This window comes from Odocoileus virginianus, chromosome 21, assembly GCF_023699985.2.
Source record: "Odocoileus virginianus isolate 20LAN1187 ecotype Illinois chromosome 21, Ovbor_1.2, whole genome shotgun sequence".
NCBI classification, from domain to species: domain Eukaryota; kingdom Metazoa; phylum Chordata; class Mammalia; order Artiodactyla; family Cervidae; genus Odocoileus; species Odocoileus virginianus.
Window position 1 is genome coordinate 40,990,231 of NC_069694.1, and position 19,880 is coordinate 41,010,110.

The following is a 19,880-nucleotide window of genomic DNA, read 5'->3' on the forward strand; positions in this document are numbered from 1 at the left end:
TCTGGATCGCTCGACTCCGGACAACCACAGGGCCGCCGCCTCCGCGCCTCGCGCTTCTCGGGAAGACTCGGCCCCGCAGGCGCTCGCAGGGGGCGTCCCCGTCCGCTACTGGCCTCGCGGCTCCGGGAGCGCCGGCGGGGGACCCCGGCGTCCCGGCCGCCGAGTGCGCGCCCCTCGCCTGCGCCCCGCAGCGGCTCCGGGGGGCGGGCGCCGACCCGGCAGGCGGGGCCGGGCCGGGGGCGCACAGTCCCCCCGGAGTGCGGGCTTTCCCCACCCCCGGCGGCGACCCCACCTCCCGCCCCCGCGCCTTGCGCGCGTGTGTCCGTCTGTCTGTCTACTCTCTCGACGTCAGTGGGAATTTCCAGCCAGGAAGTGAGAGAGTGAGCGAGAGAGAAAGAGAGAGAAGTGCACCAGCGAGCCGGGGCAGGAAGAGGAGGTTTCGCCACCGGAGCGGCCCGGCGACGCGCTGACAGCTTCCCCTGCCCTTCCCGTCGGTCGGGCCTTTCGCCGCCGCCGCCGCCCTCGGCCTGCGCGCAGCCGCCGGCCCGGCCCCGAGAGCCCAGCGCAGCCCAGGCCGGAGCCGCCGCGGCCGGGAAGGCGGCGACGCCGCGGCCCCGCAACCCCGCGCCCGGCGCTCCCTCCTCCCGCGCTGCGGACATGGCGCGGCGCTGACTGGCCCGGCGAGACCGCGCGCCCGCCCGCCCGCCTGCCCGCCTGCCGGCCCGGACCCAAGCCGACCCACCCAGCACCCGGACCCGCTCCGGCTCCGGCCGGCCGTCGCCTCTCCCTTCCCCGGCCCCCAGGCCCGCGCCGCCCCGGAGCGGGAGCCACAGGCGCAGGGAGGCCGAGCGCGGACCTGCCAGCAGGGTAAGCCGAACTCGGGCAAGTGGGGGCCGCGCCGGACCGGCTCCGGCCACCCGCCCGCCCCGCACCCCTCCAGCCCCGCTCGGACTTCCTCATTCCTGCGCTAACCGCTCGACTAGACCGGAGGGGCAGGTTGACAGTGGTGGAGAGGCGCATGGGCTCGGCCAGCCGGGAGCCCGGCACATCCGGACTGAGCACGGGCCGCTCGGCCGGAGGGCCGCGGCTGCTCGGCCGGGCAGTTCCTTCTCTTCTGCCCCTCCGCCCGGCGGGAGCGGGACGCGGAGGGGAACTCGGGGCAACTTTTCTTTTTTATACCCACCCCCCGCTCCCTGCCGGGGGTTGGCTTGAGGATTGAGGTGCGCTTGGGCGCGGAGGAGAGAGGGGAAGGTGGTTGGTGCAGTGCCGAACCAGATTTCACCTAAGGGCGTTTCATAAAATGAAAGCAGAAGTGCATGTCAGTCCTTTCAGCCGGGAAAGCCCTCCCCGACTCCCCCAGATTGATCGGACAGCCTTATTCCTGAACTCCTCCTTCCGAAAGAAGCCCCCAGTTCACTCACATTCTCTCACACACCACCCCACCCACAGCCAGGACAGAATATATTTACCTACTATAGGACCTGTGTGTACCTTTCAAAAAGCAAGGCGGGCCTGGTACTGATCCTACAGGGACTGGCATTTGAAAGCGAGATGCCCACTTAGGACACTTTTAAGACAGTCTGATTATGTGAAACACTCGGACCGTGTGTTGTGCATGACTTCTCAAACAAAAATGATATAAACAAAGCTATTATGACATTTTAAAATAATACATTTTAAAAATAGCTGAGTTTTGGTATAAATTTTTGATAAAGATGTCAAAATATTATCTTTCTCATCTTCAGAACTTGTCGGTAGACGTCCTGTTCTGAGCATACAGATGACTGCAATAGACCGTGTATCTGGAAATGCAGAGTAGTTTGACCAATAGAGTAAATGTTCAGATTGTGTGCTGTTAGTCTATAGGTTGAACAGCAATGAAATTGCTGGGAGTGTTGTTTGAAAATCAATGCTAGGCAAAATTTCTCATTAACTTACTGTAGTAAATTAGGAGAGTTGTTTGCAGGATGATTGGTTGGTTGGTTGACCTTGCTGATTATCAAGATTTAAGATCTTTTCATGGACTTTGTTAAGTAGGGTTTTTCAGCATTGCAGTTAACTAAATAACTATATTTAACTTAAGGATTTTGTTTTAAAGCCCGTAATCTGCGAAAATGACTATGGTATTACTAAAACATTTAATAACTCTGGCATAGAAATGGCTCCTCTACAAACTAGTGATCTTTGGTAAACACTGAAGCTTAGGATTGAGGTATTCAGTGCTTATTTTTCTCGCAAAATACCTCAAGTGAATATTCCTGAGTAGTTTAAATAGCATTTGTGTTTGCTAGAACTTTTAAAAGGGGATCTGATTAAAATAAAGCCCTCAGCTGAAGCATGTTGTTTTCCTGATTTTAACATTGTGCTTTCTAGAGATGAATCCTTTTACTGTTTGATGCGCTAAAGAAATCATGTAAATAACTTAAAGCAAAGCATTTTTTTGAGCTTGTAAACTTCAGAAGATAGGAAATAAAGAGAGATTGATTGATCATGTAATTAAATTGCTAAAGTGAGAAGAACATATATAGCAAACAGAGATCTCCTGAATTTACTTATCCATATTGACATACCTGCAACTCCTCAAAGCCCTCTGGAGCTTATTTAGATAAAATGTCTTCCTAAGCCACGGCCTACTTGGCAAATGTGAACACAAAGAAAGACTCATTATGTGTAGATTTAATGCTGGCAGTGAAATACTGCTTGCTGTGAACAGAAAACCACTTCTAACTTTGAAAGACTTTTTCGGGAAAATGCTATAATCCAATTAGGGGTTGGTGGCATTTGAAAATCTGTTATCTTAGTTTTAAACTTTCAATTTTATCTTATGTCCTGCAGATGGCATTTATATAGGCTGAATAAACGCCCCTGTTTTTCAAACTCGTTAGTAAATACTGGAGTATAGGTACAAAAATAGTTGTTCCCCTTTGTAAGCACTCCTTTGATCTTTGCACTTCCTTCTTCTACCTCTTAAACAAGATCATCTGTAATGACTGAGTTGCCCTTAATGAAAGCTCAATCGGTCTGAAATAGGCAGAATTTTAGATTTAGTGATCACAGTCCTCATATTTCTCTTGTTATGTTCCTTGGAACAAATTGACACTAGTTGAGAAACTGGTATCTATGGAGCTTGTTTTTACTACTACTTTCAGACTTCCAGATAACTGATGAAGAAAGTTACTACCTTAACTTAACTTTCAGGGATTGCTCATTGTGGTAGATGGAAGGCCTCGATAAGGAATTGGCAGCTACAGGAATCTTGGATTATCATTCAATCAGCAAGCCCTTATTTTTACCTAATTTATGAGAGGTATTCCCCTGTTCAGAAGAGGTGAAAGTTCTGGCTTCTGGGGGAAGTGGTTACTTCATAACCTTCAATTAGTTTGAACTTGGGAGAAGTAAGAACAGTAGTTGATATTTTGAAACAATACATTTAAAAAATGATATCTGAGTTTCTGCATAGATTTTTTATAAAGTAGTCAAAATATCTTTTTCAGAACTTATTAGTAGAAGTGCTGTTCTGAGCACAGAAATGACTGCTGTAGAAAGTGTATGTGGAAATGCAGAGTAGTTTAACCAGTAAGAGGGAATATTCAGGTTATACTCTTCTAGTCTACATATTAACTAGGAAACACATTACCAAGAGTGGATACTTAAGAATCAATGGCTATGCAAAATTTTTATTTCCCTTTTAGTAGGGAGGTTGTTTTCTTTGACTGATTGGTTTTCTGTTTATACTATAAATCATATGAAGGTGGCATGATTTATGTTTTAAGAAGAGAATGAGGAAGGGAAAGAACAGAATTTTCAGGCTGGGGGACACTTTTAAATGTGCTGCTGCTGTGTCTGCATTTGTGTCTGATCAGAGTTCATTGACGGCTGCTGCTTGGTGACCAGAAAACCACATTGAAGCAGTTTACCCTGAGTTCTGGGAATGACTTCTCATTTGCTGTCTTGTATCTCCCATAAATACTAAATTCCCCTAGAGTGTTTTTAGAGGTGAACAAACAAGTCATCAGAAACATACCTAGTTGACCCTGTCACTGCTTAGGAGACTGAGAGTTTTAAAGATAGAGGCATTCATTCATGTTCAGAGAGAAAAGTTGGGACTTGCGACATAGTTTAGCAAGTCAGTTTAGTTCCTTGAGCATGATTTTTTGTTTTTTCCTTTTAAAAAAGATTAATATTTGCAACCAGATAATCTAGTGGAGTTAGTAGTTAAGATCATATTACCAAGACACTTATCTTGGCAATATTTCATTAATTAGTATCCAGTGCCTCTCTGTTAGATGAAAAAAAGTAACATTCTTTTCACAACGATGACATTGTTTCATACCTTTGGTGTCTGTTGTTTTAGTGAGGGCTCCTGAATGCAAATTAATACGCTTTTATATTTTCAGGTGAAGTTGGTAGACCTACTCTTGAACATCAACTAATAGCTTAGAAAATAAGTTGTAAAGTGAAATCTTATTGCTTGACTAAAATTAAACCTAAGAAGTTTTACACAACAGTGATACACAATTTGATTTGTTAAAGAGTATATAGACTCTTCAAGATTGTAGATTATGGATAAAAATATTTGTTGCATTTAGAATATTAATCCTAAAAACATCATTGTATTTAAAATTTTTGACATTGTATTTTAAATTTTAAAAATAAATTAGTTTTTTATTATTCTCTTGTATTTTTTACAGTAGCTGATCGATTTAATTGTCAGTGGTACAAGTTTCAGCTGCATTAATTTCTTGCCTATTTGACATTAGAATAATGAAACAGATGGTTTAATTCCCCATTACAAACTGGTTTTTTACTTTTCATTTACATCTCATCATTAGACCCAAAATCTTACAACCAGCTTTTATTCTGACCCATACGGGGTACTTTTTAATAAATTATTGTTCTAGTGAATTTCAGATGAATATAGTATTTAGGAAGCAAGAACTAGTTTTTTACTTCTTCCCAGAATGCAAGGTAAAATAGTATAATTTTTATTCTTTGCAGAAAACGGCTGCCTTTTTTAAAAGCAAACAAAATGGAGCAAAACTTATGGGATTCTTTCATTCAACAAATAGTTGTTGAGTGCTTTCTGTGTAGCAATAAGTGCAAAGTGTCAGATATTTGCCAGTATAGATTGGATATAATTTCTTTTTAGTTGGAACTGTGGAATTTTGATTTTCTCAGATAGTTATTTTCCTCTCCTTTTAAAGAATAAGACATCAAGAATTTTACAAAAGCTCCGTCAGTCAGAATTTTCTTTTTCATAATTTCTGGGCATAAACAAAACACAGAGCTGTAATGTTTCACAGTCTTCACTGGAGTAGTCAAAAATTATATGGACAGTTCAAACATTTCCTACTGGAAAATAAAACTTTGGAATTTTCTTAGATTTAAGCCTTTTGATACATGAGATTCATTACATTAGTGCTTGTACATGAGCTATTTCTTTTTTGCTAACTTGAACTAAAAAAATTACAAAACCTACATAAACTTAAGCATACATCTATAATAAGAGTTGAATTAACATTAAGGAAGTAATTGCTAAAATGAACTTTGTCAAAATAATTATTTTACAAAATTATCATTTTTATTACTATCTATTGTGTACTTTTACTAAACACATCAAACTATATTTCAGTGTCAGGGCAAATGGATCCTTCATTTTTATCTCCAGAAATCAATTCTAATGATATTAAGCTTGAAAGAATAAAAATTAAAAGTGATGACAGATTCTCTAATCTGTCTATTCATTGGTTCTAGGTTCAAGCCTGCCCGCAGTTCATTTGAACAGCTTAATTGTCTTGGAAAATATGTCTTCCAAGACAAGAATTTTAGGAATGGAGAAAATGACTTTTTTTTTTCTTTGGTGTTTTAACCTGAATCCCTGACTTCTTGTTTTATTGATGTTTTAAGAACTTTGTCTACTAGTTCTTAACTTAGGTGTAGGTTTATTTTCTAAGTTAACCATTTATTGGTGTTTGATCATTAAGACTTATAAAGAATGTATTTTTCTTTTAAATGGGGGCTAGGTGTGGTCTTGAGGTCAGAAGAAAAGAATCCCTAAAAATGTATGGCATCTGGTGTGATGCTCTTGATATAATATGAACACCTGTGTGACTTATAAAGTTAAAGACAATATGCAAGGATGGAAGGAGGATGATTGGCTGTTCATACAGAGGGCATTTAAAGTAGGAAAAAACATGAAGTTAAAGAATAAAAGTTAAATTTAATGTTGAAAACTTTGGCTAAAACAAAGGATAATGAAAGCATAGATAAAGTTTTGGGGAGAATCCTCTGTGAAGTTAGATCTTGAACTTTATTTTTTACTTAAATGTGAAAAATAAAAATCTAGGAAGTGAATCACAATTACAGAGAAAAGGATAAATTCTGTATATTATGGATGAGAAGAAGAAGGTCACAATGAAAGGAAGGAGGGAAAGGTTGTCCTTGAATAGAACTTTTTTGTAGATATTTCACTGTGGCTTATCCTCCTTTTGATTAATTGAAATCAATGGTCATTTCTCACACCTTCTGAAGTCAGTTGTGTTAAGCAGACCTCAGTGCATGTGGGATGTTAAAATCAAAAGCCTGGTATTTGACAACAGTTAATTGTACTTCCTTTCTCCCATACTATATCATACCATTCATTTGATATAATGCCTTTATGATTTCTCCATGTGTTTACCCAGTTTCCCATTTTAGACATTTAACTAAATGTAACAAGCACAGCTTGGGACATATTAATATTTCCTGACTATTTTAAAACATTGCCTTCTCAGTCATTTACCTTTTTTTTTATGATGGGCAGGAAAAGTTTCCAATTTCTCTTAGAAAGTCTACCATAATGGTCAAATAGGCATTAGTCCAAGTTGGAATAGATTCATAATGGGGGTGGGTTGGGGAGCAAGTGGCAGTTGTGCTATACCTACTAAAACTGTGTTAAACTGAAGGAGTCCATTCATTCAAGGCAGGCCACAGAAAATAATTTTATTGCTGAAGCAGTTAAGTGTCATTACATGGATGTCCCCATCAATATGCCAATATCAAATTTATCACCATTCCCACCCACCAAATTGCTTTTCCCAGCACATTAGGGAATACAGTTGTTGGCCCACTATGGCCCACTCAGTAGGTTTTCCATGCCGGAAATCTAGGAACCCATTCTTCATGAACACTCACTCATTTCTTCCAGTACATCACCAAATTCTATCAATTCAGCCTCCTCTCATCTCCAGAATTCATCCCTTCCTCATTGAATCTCTAGCTTTCATTTTTGCGTTGTCTCCTGATGCATAATCTCCTGCTTCTAGTCCATCCTTCATTTCAGCATAAAAGTCAGCTTTCTAAAGGGCAAGTCTGATCATATCACAATCTTTGTATTACTGAAATGAATCTCCATTGTCTTCACAAGCTGATTCCTGCACTCCTCACCTCAAAACCCTACTCCTCACCCATCCTCTGTTTCTCAAGTCACCAGATCACTTTTCAGTTCCTGTCCACCATGTTTTCTCACTTTGGAGGCCTCTGCATATGCACTCGTTGGGTGAGGAGTGTCCTTTCCTTCCTAGCCATTGCACTCACTATGCAGCCTTCAGGCACGTGTGCACATCACCATTTCTCTGTCCCTTCTCTATCCATTCTTCCTGACTTCCCCATAAAGACTTTTGTGCTCCCAGTCCATGGACTCTTGACTTCCTATACTTTCTAGACAGAAGATATCTTGACAGCAGGGATTTCATCTTGCTTTTTATGTGTGCAGCGCTCGGTAAGTTTGCTGAATGAATAAATAAATAACTAGACAAAATATTGGTAGACTGCTATTGATAAGCTGTGTGACTTGGGGCAAATTAATTTCTCTGGGCCTCATTTTCTCTCTTCAAAAGAAAAAAAGAGAGAGGTTAGACTAAGCTTCTCCCTCTGAAATTATTTTTTTCTTATAATAGTACTGTTGGGAGATTTCAGATTTTCTTGCCTTATTGAGATAGGTCAACTTAAGGAAGATGCACATGAGAAGGTACAAAGACAATTATTGATTATCATATGAGGATAATATGAGGAGCTCTCTATTTTTGTATTCTGAGTTATCATTTATGGTCCCAGTCCAGCTTCTTCCTGACATTCGGGTGTTCTGGAGTTGCATCTTTTTGTTGTTAATTATTCTTTACTCAATGTTCATATTGCCAAAGAAATTGAAGGCAAACATGATACAGAAATTGAATGTAAAATTCAGTATTTTGATTCTGAATTGGTTCAAGGTCTCACTAATTATAACTATATTTGGAGGAAGAAGATAGGTAAGTGGTAGTGGTATGAGCTGAGTCCTCATCTTTCATAGCAAGGCCACAATGTCTAAACTTGATCAACTAAGAAAAAAGATATAAGCACAGTGTTTGGAGATATGAAAAGAACACCCAGGAAAACCAAAAAGAGGAAGTTAAGAGTGTTGAAAAGTTAATCACGCTGAAAAAGAACCTTTGCTTTTTATATAAGCTCTTCCACTTGTGTGTTGTAGAATTTCTTTTTAACCATTAATTCTTTTGAATATATCTTGAGTCCTTCCTATGTGCCAGGTACACTGGGAATGTAATGTTGAACAAGACAAATACATTATTTCATGGAGCTTATTAGATCATGTAATGTTTTCATTTAAAATTTTTTCTTTTTATAATAGCTTTTAAAAAGGGGGGAAATCACATAACTAAGAGACTGCCCAAATCACAAAGGTATGACTTTAATGAATTATCTCAAAGTGAACACATTTAGTGTTAAATAGAACATTACCAGCACACCAAAAGCCCCCTTTCTGCTCCTTCTTAGTCAAGATTCCTACCCTTCACTCTCATTTAAAAGGTTTCATTAATGACTGTTGGATTACATATGTGTTGATTCCATGACTCATTCATCCACATACAATTGAGAGTTGACTGAATGATTTCATTACTTCCAGGTGCTAACAGTGAGATTCACAAAAGTTGAGTTCTCCTATGGTTAAAAGCCCTAAAGGCAATTCATTTCAGATTTTCCTCACTAAACAAAGTATATAAATAAAAACATAAAACAAATCACATTTTCACACTAACTTGTCAATTATGAATCTGAGTAAATATTTTGTTTATTGCCATGTATTCAAGATCACTGACAAAGAGACATGAGAGAAAGAACTATTTGCGTCAGATCTTTTCAGACATAGGAGAGAGGGTGGTTAACCTTCCCCCCCTACTCATTTTATACACTGACATCTGCATATATTGAAGCATTTACCTATGGGAGTGGTCATTGTGAAAAGGCCTTCACATCAAGACTCTGGAAGTGAACAGTCCTCTGTATAAGGCCTGATTTTGGTGCCTGCAAATCATTATGTGTATGTATTTGGAAGGTGGTTATGATTTTTTTCTTTGAGGAAACCATTTTCTCCCTCTAGGACAGTTGTCACCGTATGCAAAGAAGTAAGTATTGCTGGTTCACATGATGAATCCTTTTCTCTTAAAACATAAAGGACATATTTTTATTGATATTGGATAATTAGTAAAAAATGAAAATCCAAACTAAAGTTATCAGATTTAAGAGAATGTGATCCGTTTCTCTATATTTGATCAAAAGAATATTTTTAATGTCTTAGGAATTCCCTGGCGGTCCAGTGGTTAGGGCTCCATGCTTCCACTGCAGGCAGGCACTGGTTTGATCCCTTGTCTCCCTAGTTGTGGAACTAAGAACCCACAAGCCACACAGCATGGCCAAAAAAATAAAAAACAATATTAATCTCTAATTTGTAATCCGTGAAGTCTCCTCCTCCTCAATTAGAAAATATAAATACTCCATAACAGTACTCAAGACAAAGGCCATCTATGAAATTAAAATTTAGTCATACTCTATTTTTATTATGATTTTAGTTTTTTAGAGCAGTTTAAGGTTTACAGCAAAATTGAGGGGAAAAACAGGGATTTACCATATACTGCCTGTCCCACACATGCATAGCTTCCCCCATAATCAGTGTTTCCTACCACAGCAGTGTGTTTGTTGCAACTGATGAACCAACATTAATATATCATAATCACCCAAAGTCCAAAGTTTACATTATGGTTCATTCTTGGTGTTGTGCATTCTGTGGGTTTGGCCAGGTGTATAATTACAAGTGTCCATTCAGAAAACTAAGATCATGGCATCTGGTCCCATCACTTCATGGGAAATAGATGGGGAAACAGTGGAAGCAGTGTCAGACTTTATATTTTGCGGCTCCAAAATCACTGCAGATGGTGACTGCAGCCAGGAAATTAAAAGACGCTTACTCCTTGGAAGGAAAGTTATGACCAACCTAGATAGCATATTAAAAAGCAGAGACATTACTTGGCCAACAAAGGTCCGTCTAGTCAAGGCTATGGTATTTCCAGTGGTCATGTATGGATGTGAGAGTTGGACTGTGAAGAAAGCTGAGCGTCAAAGAATTGATGCTTTTGAACTATGGTATTGGAGAAGACTCTTGAGAGTCCCTTGGACTGCAAGGAGATCCAACCAGTCCATCCTAAAGGAGATCAGTCCTGAATATTCATTGGAAGGATTGATGTTGAAGCTGAAACTCCAATCCTTTGCCCACCTCATGCGAAGAGTTGACTCATTGGAAAAGACCCTGATGCTGGAGGGATTGGGGGCAGGAGGAGAAGGGGATGACAGAGGATGAAATGGCTGGATGGAATCACCGACTCAATGGACATGAGTTTGGGTAATCTCCACGAGTTGGTGATGGACAGGGAGGCCTGGCATGCTGCAGTTCATGGGGTCGCAAAGAGTCAGACACGACTGAACGACTGAACTGAACTGAACGGAATCGTCATGGTTTCATACAAGAGTATATATTTCACTGTCCTAAGAAGCCTCTGTGCTCTGTCTCATCATGCATCCTCCACCCCATCATACTCTAGTTTCAGGGAGAAAAAAATCTGTAGAAATAGAAATGTAGAAGCAAAAAGTGCAGAACAAAATCCAATAAGTCAAATCCCTTTTTGATGCCATGTGTATGAAAGACCATAAACTTTGAATACGTATATTCAATTGGTTTTTTTTCCCCAATTATTTTTATTAGTTGGAGGCTAATTACTTTACAATATTCAATTGGTTTTAATGGGGAAATGGAAGGCAGCAATATTCCATGAGTGACTTCAGTTATAACATGTAAGGTTTTAGATAATTTACGATAATTTTTAGAGAACTTCTCTAGCTACCCAAAGTTATTTTCACCAGATTTCTATCCTGCTATAGTGCAAACAAAAAGAAATGTTACTTAGAATGGAATCTGCCATTTGAAATGTGCTTAGTCACTCAGTTGTGTCTGACACTTTTGCTACCCCATGAACTGTAGCCTACCAGGCTCCTCTGTCCATGGGGATTCTCCAGGCAAGAATACTGGAGTAGGCTGCCATGCCCTTCTCCAGCCATTTGATATACCTGACATTTAATTATAATATTCAAAAATGTCCAAAACATTTTGATCCTATAAATTTCAGTCAGTTATGATTAAGAAAACACCATAGGCAAAGATTTGTTTCTTATAGAAAGCGTTGGAATTTGTTCTAATCACTTCTCTCAGAAAATCCTGTCCCCCATGATTTCAGTGGACAAGATACAGTGAGAATTTAGATCCTTCTTTCATACAGAGGAATGAGGTTGTATTTACTATGCTTATTGATTCTAAGACACACCTCCAATTTAACATATTGACTTAATCATATATGTTTGAGGAATTTCTAGATATCTTCCTGATCTTAGTTTTTAACTTAATTTCATTGTGTTTGAATAATATATTTTGTGTACTTCTTTGAAATTTATCAAGACTTGTTTTATGATCCAACATATAGTCTCTCTTGGTGAATGTTCCATGTGCACTTGAATGTATATTCTGCAGTCATTTGTTGAATGTTCTATACTGTATATGCACTTAGGTTAATTCAGCTCAGGGTGGTATTGCTAAATTTTCTATGAAAATTGCTGATGTTCTCTTGATTTGCTTTTATCAATTACCAAGAGAAGAGTGTTAAAAATCTTAACTATAATTATAAATATTTCCACTTCTTTTAGTCCTGCCACTTTTTACTTCATGTATCTTGAAGCTCTGTGAATATGTACATATACATTACAATATTATTTCTCAATGATGATCTGACTCTTCATTTTATGAAATGTTCCTCTTTGTCCCTGGTAGTCATCCTTCTCTTGAGGTCTACAGTATATGATATTTTAATACAACCTGCTTTCTTGCATTTAGGATTTCCATGGTGTAACTGGCATAACTTGTACTTTTAAACTCAGTCTTTAATATTGAAGTGTAATTCTTTTTTAATTTTTTTATATTGGAGGATAATTGCTTTACAATATTGTGTTGGCTTTTGCCATACAGCAGCATGAATCAGCCGCAAGTACATATGTGTCTCCTCACTCCGTTGCACCCCTCTAGGCTTTCATAGAGCACCAGGCTGAGCTCCCTGAGCCTAGATAGCAGCTTCCCATTAGCAATCTGTGTTACACATGGCGGTGTCTATATGTGTTAGTGCTGCTCTCAAGTCATCCCACCATCCCCTTCCCCCACCGGGTCCAAACTCTGTTCTCCAGGTCTGCATCTCTACTTCTGTCCTGCACCTAGATTCGTCAGGACTGTTTTTCTAGATTCCATATATATGTGTTAATATACGAAATTTGTTTTTGTCTTTCCAGCTTACTTCACTGTGTATAACAGGCCCTAGGTTCATCTACCTCGCTAGAACTGACTCAAATGCATCCCTTTTTATGGCTGAGTAATATTCCATTGTGGTATATGTGTACTGCAGCTTCTTTATTCATTCATCTGCTGGTGGACATCTAAGTTGTTTCCATGTCCTAGCTGCTGTAAATTGTGCTGCTGTAATTCTCATGCAAACTTATACCTGAGTCTTGCTTTTGTGTCCAACAGTCAATCTCTGTTTTTGTATTGTTGACTCCAGTCTATTTCTATTTAATGTAATTTTTGACATGGTTGGGCTTACGTCTGTTGTCTCGGTAATTGTTATCCATTTGTGCCATCTGTTCTTCATTCTCTTTTTCCTCCTTTCCTACCATCTCTTGAATAAATCAGGGATACTTTTAAAGTTTCATTTTTATCTCCTTCATTGGCTATTTTTTAAGTGGTTGCTTTGGGGATTATAATATGAATTCTCGAGTCTACCATGAATTAATACTGTAACATGTCATATATAATGTAAGAATTTGATAGTGGTTTACTTCCATTTGTCCTCTTCCCTTCTCTGTTGTTATACCGTTTACTTTTGCAAAGGTTATAAACCCCAAAATGTAGTGTTTTGAATAACAAACAAGAAAAAGTCTTATCCTTACCCACCTATTATGCACCTCTGGTGTTTTTTATTCTTTCACGTAGGTCCAGGTTTCTGTCTGGTGCCATTTCCCTTCAGCCTGAAGAACTTTCTTTAACATCTTTTAGCAGACCTGCTGACGACAGATTTTCTCAGCTCCTGTTTATTTGAAAAATGTCAATTTCACTTTTTATTTTTAAAGGATATTTTTGCTGAATATAGAATTTTTCACTGATTTGGTTTTTTCCTTTCAGCACTTTCATCATTGTTTCTGACGAGAAGTCAGCTATCATACTTACCATTGTTCCCTCTTGTCCCTGTATATTTTTAAGATTTTTTGTATCATTAGTTGTTAACAGTTTGGCTGTAATATGACTGACCATGGTTTTATTTGTGTTTATCCAACATGGGGCTTTTGAGATTCTTGAATTGTGGATTCATTTTTTTTTTTAATCAAGTTTGCAAAACTCCCCACCATTATTCAAATAGTTTTTCTCTCTTTTTTCTCATTCTGGGACTCTAAATTACACATATATAAGACCACTTCATGTTGTCTCATAATTCACTGAAAGTGTTTTTTTCTGCTTTTTCTAATCTGTGCTTCACTTTGACTAGTTTTTTTATTGACCATTATTCAAGTTTGTTGATTCTTTCTTCTACATTGCTCAATATTCTAATTCCACTTAGTGAAACTTCATCTCAGTCTAGGATTTTATCAATCGTTTTCTGTTTTAATAGTTTTAATTTCTATGCCAAGGTCTCCTGTTTATCTACTGTATCCATGTTTCCATTTCCATTCTTGCACATACTGCTATTGGCAGTTTTAAAGGCATTGGCTGCTAATTTCATCATTTGTGTCATTTTTTTTCTTCTGAGTCATATTTTCTTACTTCTTTGCATATTTTGTCATTTCTTTGTTGTACATTCTGAACACCACATTGTAGAGAGTATGGATCTTTGTTTTCATTTAAAGGTTGTTGAATTTTGTTGTAACAGGCAATAAATTTGCTCATGGATCACTGGGTTTTATTAAGATGAGTTTAGAGTAGCCCTTATTCTAGGATATGTCCCTTACTCTCATTGCATGGTCTTATGAGGTCACAGCTGAATGTTAAGATTGTTAAATGATCTCTCTTTCCCCTAGATGATTAGAGCTTCAGAGTGTCTCAGAAGTTCCAGGAACTTCTGGAATCTCAGTTCAGCTTATTCTTGTTCCCCCTTGTCTGGGTTTGGATCTCCAGCAGCTGTTTTTAGTAGACTTTGCAGAATCTTGTCCTGCACTAGCACAGTTTAGTATTTGGCCAATGACCAGAAGTGACTCCTATGCAGATTTATGAGCCTCTTTCTCTGTGTATCTCTCTCCTTTCTGAAACTCTGCCCAATGAGATTGCTGCTATCTATTTGGGTTCTGTTCCCTTGTGTCATAGTTTGGAACACACCCTCAGTCAAAACATGAATTTGGAGCACACCTCAAGTGTTTTCCATTCTCTTACAGTATATTGTCTCATACTGTCTCTTGTCTAGTGTCTTAAATTATTGCTTTAGGTATTTTGTGTAGCTTTTACATTTGGTTATGGCAACGAGGGAAAGTTTAGTAATTGTTTGTCTGTCATGACTGAAACCAAAAGTTCACATTTGGACAAATCTGAAATTGCACTATTTATTACCATTAATGCAAAATTAATTTTTAAAAATATTTATTTACTAATTTGGCAATACAAAGAAGCAGAACTCTTATCTATTTTTGTTGTTGTTGTTTAGTCACTAAGGCATGTTTGACTCTTGCAAGCCCTTGAACTGTAGCCCACCAGGCTCCTCTGTCCATGGGATTTCCCAGGCAAAAATACTGGAGTGGGTTGCCATTTCCTTCTCCAGGGGATCTTTTCAACCCAGGGATCAAACCCGCATCTCCTGCATTGACAGGCAGATTCTTTTACCACTGAGCCACCAGGGAAGCCCGTATCTATTTTTAGGTATCTTTTTAAAAAAAAGATAAAGAGTAGAATAGTGTGTTGTCAAGTGTGAAGTAATCAATACACAGAAGTATTAGAGCCCTTAAACATGCACTGTAGAGCTATAGGTTACAGGGGAAATGCAGAGTTTCTTGGCAAAGGTTGTATTTCAGTAGAAGCTTGAGAAGTGGGTAATATTTAAGCAGGAAAGGTGGTATTGTAGGATGCAGGGCGTACTGTGAGCGAAGAATACAAGATAAAGGTGATCAAGGCATTTAAAATCGTGTGTAATTTTTTGGCTGTGCTGGGCCTTTGTGGCTCTGCGGGCTTTTCTCTAGTTGCGGTGGGCTGGGGGCGACTCTTCAGTGCTGTGCGTGGGCTTCTCCTCGCCGCGGCTGCTCTTCCAGTGGAGCAGGGGCTCCAGGGCACGTGGGTGTCAGTAGCTGAGCTGTGGCCCCGAGGCTCTAGAGCTCAGGCTCAGTAGTTGTGGAGCATGGGCTTGGTTACTCCAAGGCATGTGGGATCTTCCTGACCAGGGATCGAACCCATGTCGCCAGCATTGGAAGGTGATTCTTTACCACTGACCCACCACGGGCACCCAGCAAGGCATTTTAAAAAATATTTGCTTATTTTTAATTGACTGATGGTTGCTTTACAGTATTGCTTTGATTTCTGTCATACATCAACATGAATTAACTATAGGTGTACATATCCAGCAAGGCATTTCTGAATGATCAGTTCTGCCTCTCATAGAGGTTTTAGTTAGGATGTAGTGAAAGCCCTCAACCAGTCAGCATATTATATGATAAGCATTACCTCTTAAGCATTAAGACTCTGTTAAGGGTGATGCTTATAGTGTGATATGGTAAATGGCTGAGTACTTTTGACTTTGTCTTTTAAGAAATAAGGCCATAATGTGAAAGATGCTTAAGAAAGAAAAAAGCACCACAGTAAAGGAGAATGGTGGAGGCTGTTATTGTCATTCAGAGGTGAGGTGGTGAAAGTTTAACTGGAATGTAACAGTGAAAGGAATGTGGAAAGGAGGGGCAGAACAGGAAATAATACAGAGAAAAAATCAACAGAAATTGATTATTGACTGGATATGTGTGAGATAGGCAGAGGGAAAAGGAGAAAAAGTTGGCTGATTTTTTCCCCTGAGTACATGAGAGAATTATACATTGGCAAAAGCTGGAAAGTCAAGGAATGGGGCTCATTACCATAGGAATGATAAATTTGGTGTTAGGTCGTAGAGAGTTGGGCTTCCCTACTGGCTGAGCAGTAAAGAATCCACCTGCCAATGCAGGAGACATGGGTTCGATCCCTGGGTCAGAAACATCCCCTGGAGAAGGAAATGGGAACCCACTCCAGTGTTCATTCTTGCTTGAAAATCCCATGCACAGAGGAGCCTGGTGGGCTACAGTCCATGGGGTTGCAATAGAGTCAGACACGACTTAGCAACTAAATAACAAGAAGTAGAGAGCTAAAAGGATTAAAAATATTATTAATTTGTTTTAGAATGGGTTCAGTCCCTATTTTGGGAAGATCCCCTGGAGGAGGGCTTGGCAACCCACTCCAATATTCTTGCCTGGAGAATCCCATGAACAGAGGAGCCTGGTGGGCTACAGTCCATGGGGTTGCAAAGAGTCAGACACAACTGAAACGACTTGGCACATAATGGTATCTGCTTAAAGCTGCTGCTGCTGCTGCTAAGTCGCTTCAGTCGTGTCCGACTCTGTGCGACCCCATAGACGGCAGTCCGCCAGGCTCCCCTGTCCCTGGGATTCTCCAGGCAGCAGTTTATTAATATTTATATTTTGAAGGTTTTAACAGTACTACTTTTATTTCTGTTTATGCTGTGCTGGTTTTGCCTATTGTCCTTGTTCTTTTGTTCACTTGGAAACTGAATAGGCCAACAAGTAAAATGAGTACAAAGGGGGTGGTCTAAATAAGACCCTAACAAAGTGTAACTACCAAATCACCAAGATAATCTATCTAACCTATGCCCCACATGCCCTCCATTTCCCATGACACTTATGTTGCGTTGCTTTTGCCTGCCTTCCGACTTACTAAACTGTTGCATTAGTTAGCCTTTGCTGCATAAAAACAAAAAATCACCACAAAGCTGAGATACAAGCATTTGCTATTCCTCTCAATTAGTGAGGCTGTCCAGGTCATCTGCGGATCCCTGAAACCTTCTGGCTGCTTCGCTGGCGCTGTGTGGTCTCGGGGTCCTCAGGGCGTATGTCCCCTCACTGCTCCGTGTGTGGTCTCTTGGCCTCCAGTGGGAGGGCCCAGGCTTACTCACAGGCAGCTGTGTTTAAAGAGAGCAGAATGGTCATTGCAAGGCCGTGAAGCCTGTGTTTACAGCTCACACTTCTGTCTACTCTGTTAGAGTAAGTAATAGGCCTACCAAGACTCAAAGGTTGGAGAAATAGATGTTTCCTTTTGTCAGGTGGAGCTGCAAAGAATTTTGGGTCGTTGCTTTCAATCTGCTACAACTGTCAGCTCTGTGAGTACAGGCACCGCATCACTCTTATGTACTTTGGTGTTTTTGGCAACTGACACATAGTAGGCCTAAATATTTTTTTAATGAATGACTAAATTAATGTAGGGAGGAAGCATTCAAGGAGCATTTCAATATACCTTAATTTTATACTTTCATCATACCATTAGTTAGAATGGTGTTTTCTATGGGCATGTTTCAGAGAGAATCTCTTTATTCTCCTTCTAGCCTTTGAACTTGATCAAAGGAGATGTTTAAAGCAAAACAAAGCAAAAGGCAACTACCATTTGCATTAATGTCTGGTATTTTTACCTTCATTTTTAATTATCTCGGAAGAACTCTCTTAAGTACTGTGTATTGTCACAATCCTCTTCCAGTTTTCAGGCTATATACTAAGGGTAGACTGTCTTCAAACTGAACATTCAGGAGACCTGGAGCTAAGATGCTATATTAAAGTTGTGAGTCCAGGAGGAAACTCAGTTCTGCCTCTTAGAAAGTGATTGAATCATAGTGGAGTCAGATTAGCTGGCATTACTCCGTCCATCTAAGGATGCCTTCCTCTCTACAAACCTCCGTATTCTCATCTGGGGTAGTATTTCTCAGAATTATTTTGAGAGTTACGTGAAATATGTGAAGTACTAGCTCTCATTCCATGCTCACGGCAGGTACTCAGTAAAGTTTAGTTCTTTCTTCATGTGAAGCGACGCACTGTCATGACACAATGCCACGCATCTGGGTTTCTCATCCTTGGCCCTGCTGACGTTGGGGCTGCATATTTCTTAATCGTGAGGGGCTGTCCTGTGCATCAGAGGATGTTCAGCAGCATTTCTAACATCTACTCACTAGATACCAATAGGACCATCTGCCAGTTGTAACAGATGAAAATGTCTACAGCTATTGCCAAATGTCCCTGCAGGCAAAATGCAAACATTTTTTTCAGCAGTGATAAGGATGGGGAGGGAATGTGGCAATATATCCATAAATGTAGGATGGGAAAGAAATGAAAACACTTGTTTCTTCTCAGAGTGCCTAAAACTTTTACTGCCTGTTATTCCCATCATTTTTTATAAACATATTGTTTACTGTGCTACATAAAATGGCTAGCATTTGCTATGTGTCACTAACTGTACTAGTAAGCTTTGCATGCAGTAATAGTTGAATGTTGTGTCAGATTGGTATTCCGTTGTGAACAAGGACCTTATCTTATACCAGCTTCAAGCACAATGCATTTGTATGTACTAGGTAGCTATTCTACATGTTACTTGGTCATGTTGCATCTAACTCAAACAGTAGGGAGCTGAAAATGCAATGGAGGAGTGGAAAAACATAGAAAATGAGTTTCTATTTTCTGAAAATGTCAGTTCAATTCAGTCGCTCAGTCATGTCCAACTCTGCTACCCCATGGACTGCAGCACACCAGGCCTCCCTGTCCATCACCAACTTCCAGAGTCTACTCAAACTCATGTCCATCGAGTCGGTGATGCCATCCAACCATCTCATCCTCTGTTGTCCCCTTCTCCTCCCGCCTTCAATCTTTCCCAGCATCAGGGTCTTTACAAATGAGTCAGTTCTTCACATCTGGTGGCCAAAGTATTGGAGCTTCAGCTTCAGCATCAGCCCTTCCAATGGATATTCAGGACTGATTTCCTTTAGGATTGACTGGTTGGATCTCCTTGCAGTCCAAGGGGCTCTCGAGTCTTCTCCAACACCACAGTTCAGAAGCACCAATTCTTCAGCGATCAGCTTTCTTTATGGTCCAACCCTCACATCCGTACATGACTACTGGAAAAACCACAGCTTTGACTAGATGGACTTTTGCTGACAAAGTAATGTCTCTGCTTTTTAATATGCTATCTAAGTTTGTCACAGCTTTTCTCCCAAGGAGCAAGCGTCTTTTAATTTCATTTGTACTTACTAGTGGAGTAGGCAATGCCAACCCACTCCAGTACTCTTGCCTGGAAAATCCCATAGACAGACTAGTCTGGTAGGTTGCTGTCCATGGGGTCACTAAGAGTCGGACACGACTGAACAACTTCACTTTCACTTTTCACTTTCATGCACTGGAGAAGGAAATGGCAACCCACTCCAATGTTCTTG

At 40.1% G+C, this 19,880-nt stretch overlaps 1 protein-coding gene across 4 annotated transcripts in view; it reads left to right on the top strand.

The window, feature by feature from the left end:
* The first annotated feature begins 778 nt into the window (after window positions 1-778).
* NFKB1 (nuclear factor kappa B subunit 1) overlaps window positions 779-19,880 on the top strand; it is a 119,706-nt gene continuing 100,604 nt past the window's right edge. For all 4 annotated transcript variants that reach the window (XM_020901945.2, XM_070452194.1, XM_020901946.2 and 1 more), the window contains exon 1: window positions 779-867. The gene's annotated coding sequence lies outside the window, so the exon portion shown is untranslated. The remainder of the gene's footprint in view (window positions 868-19,880) is intronic.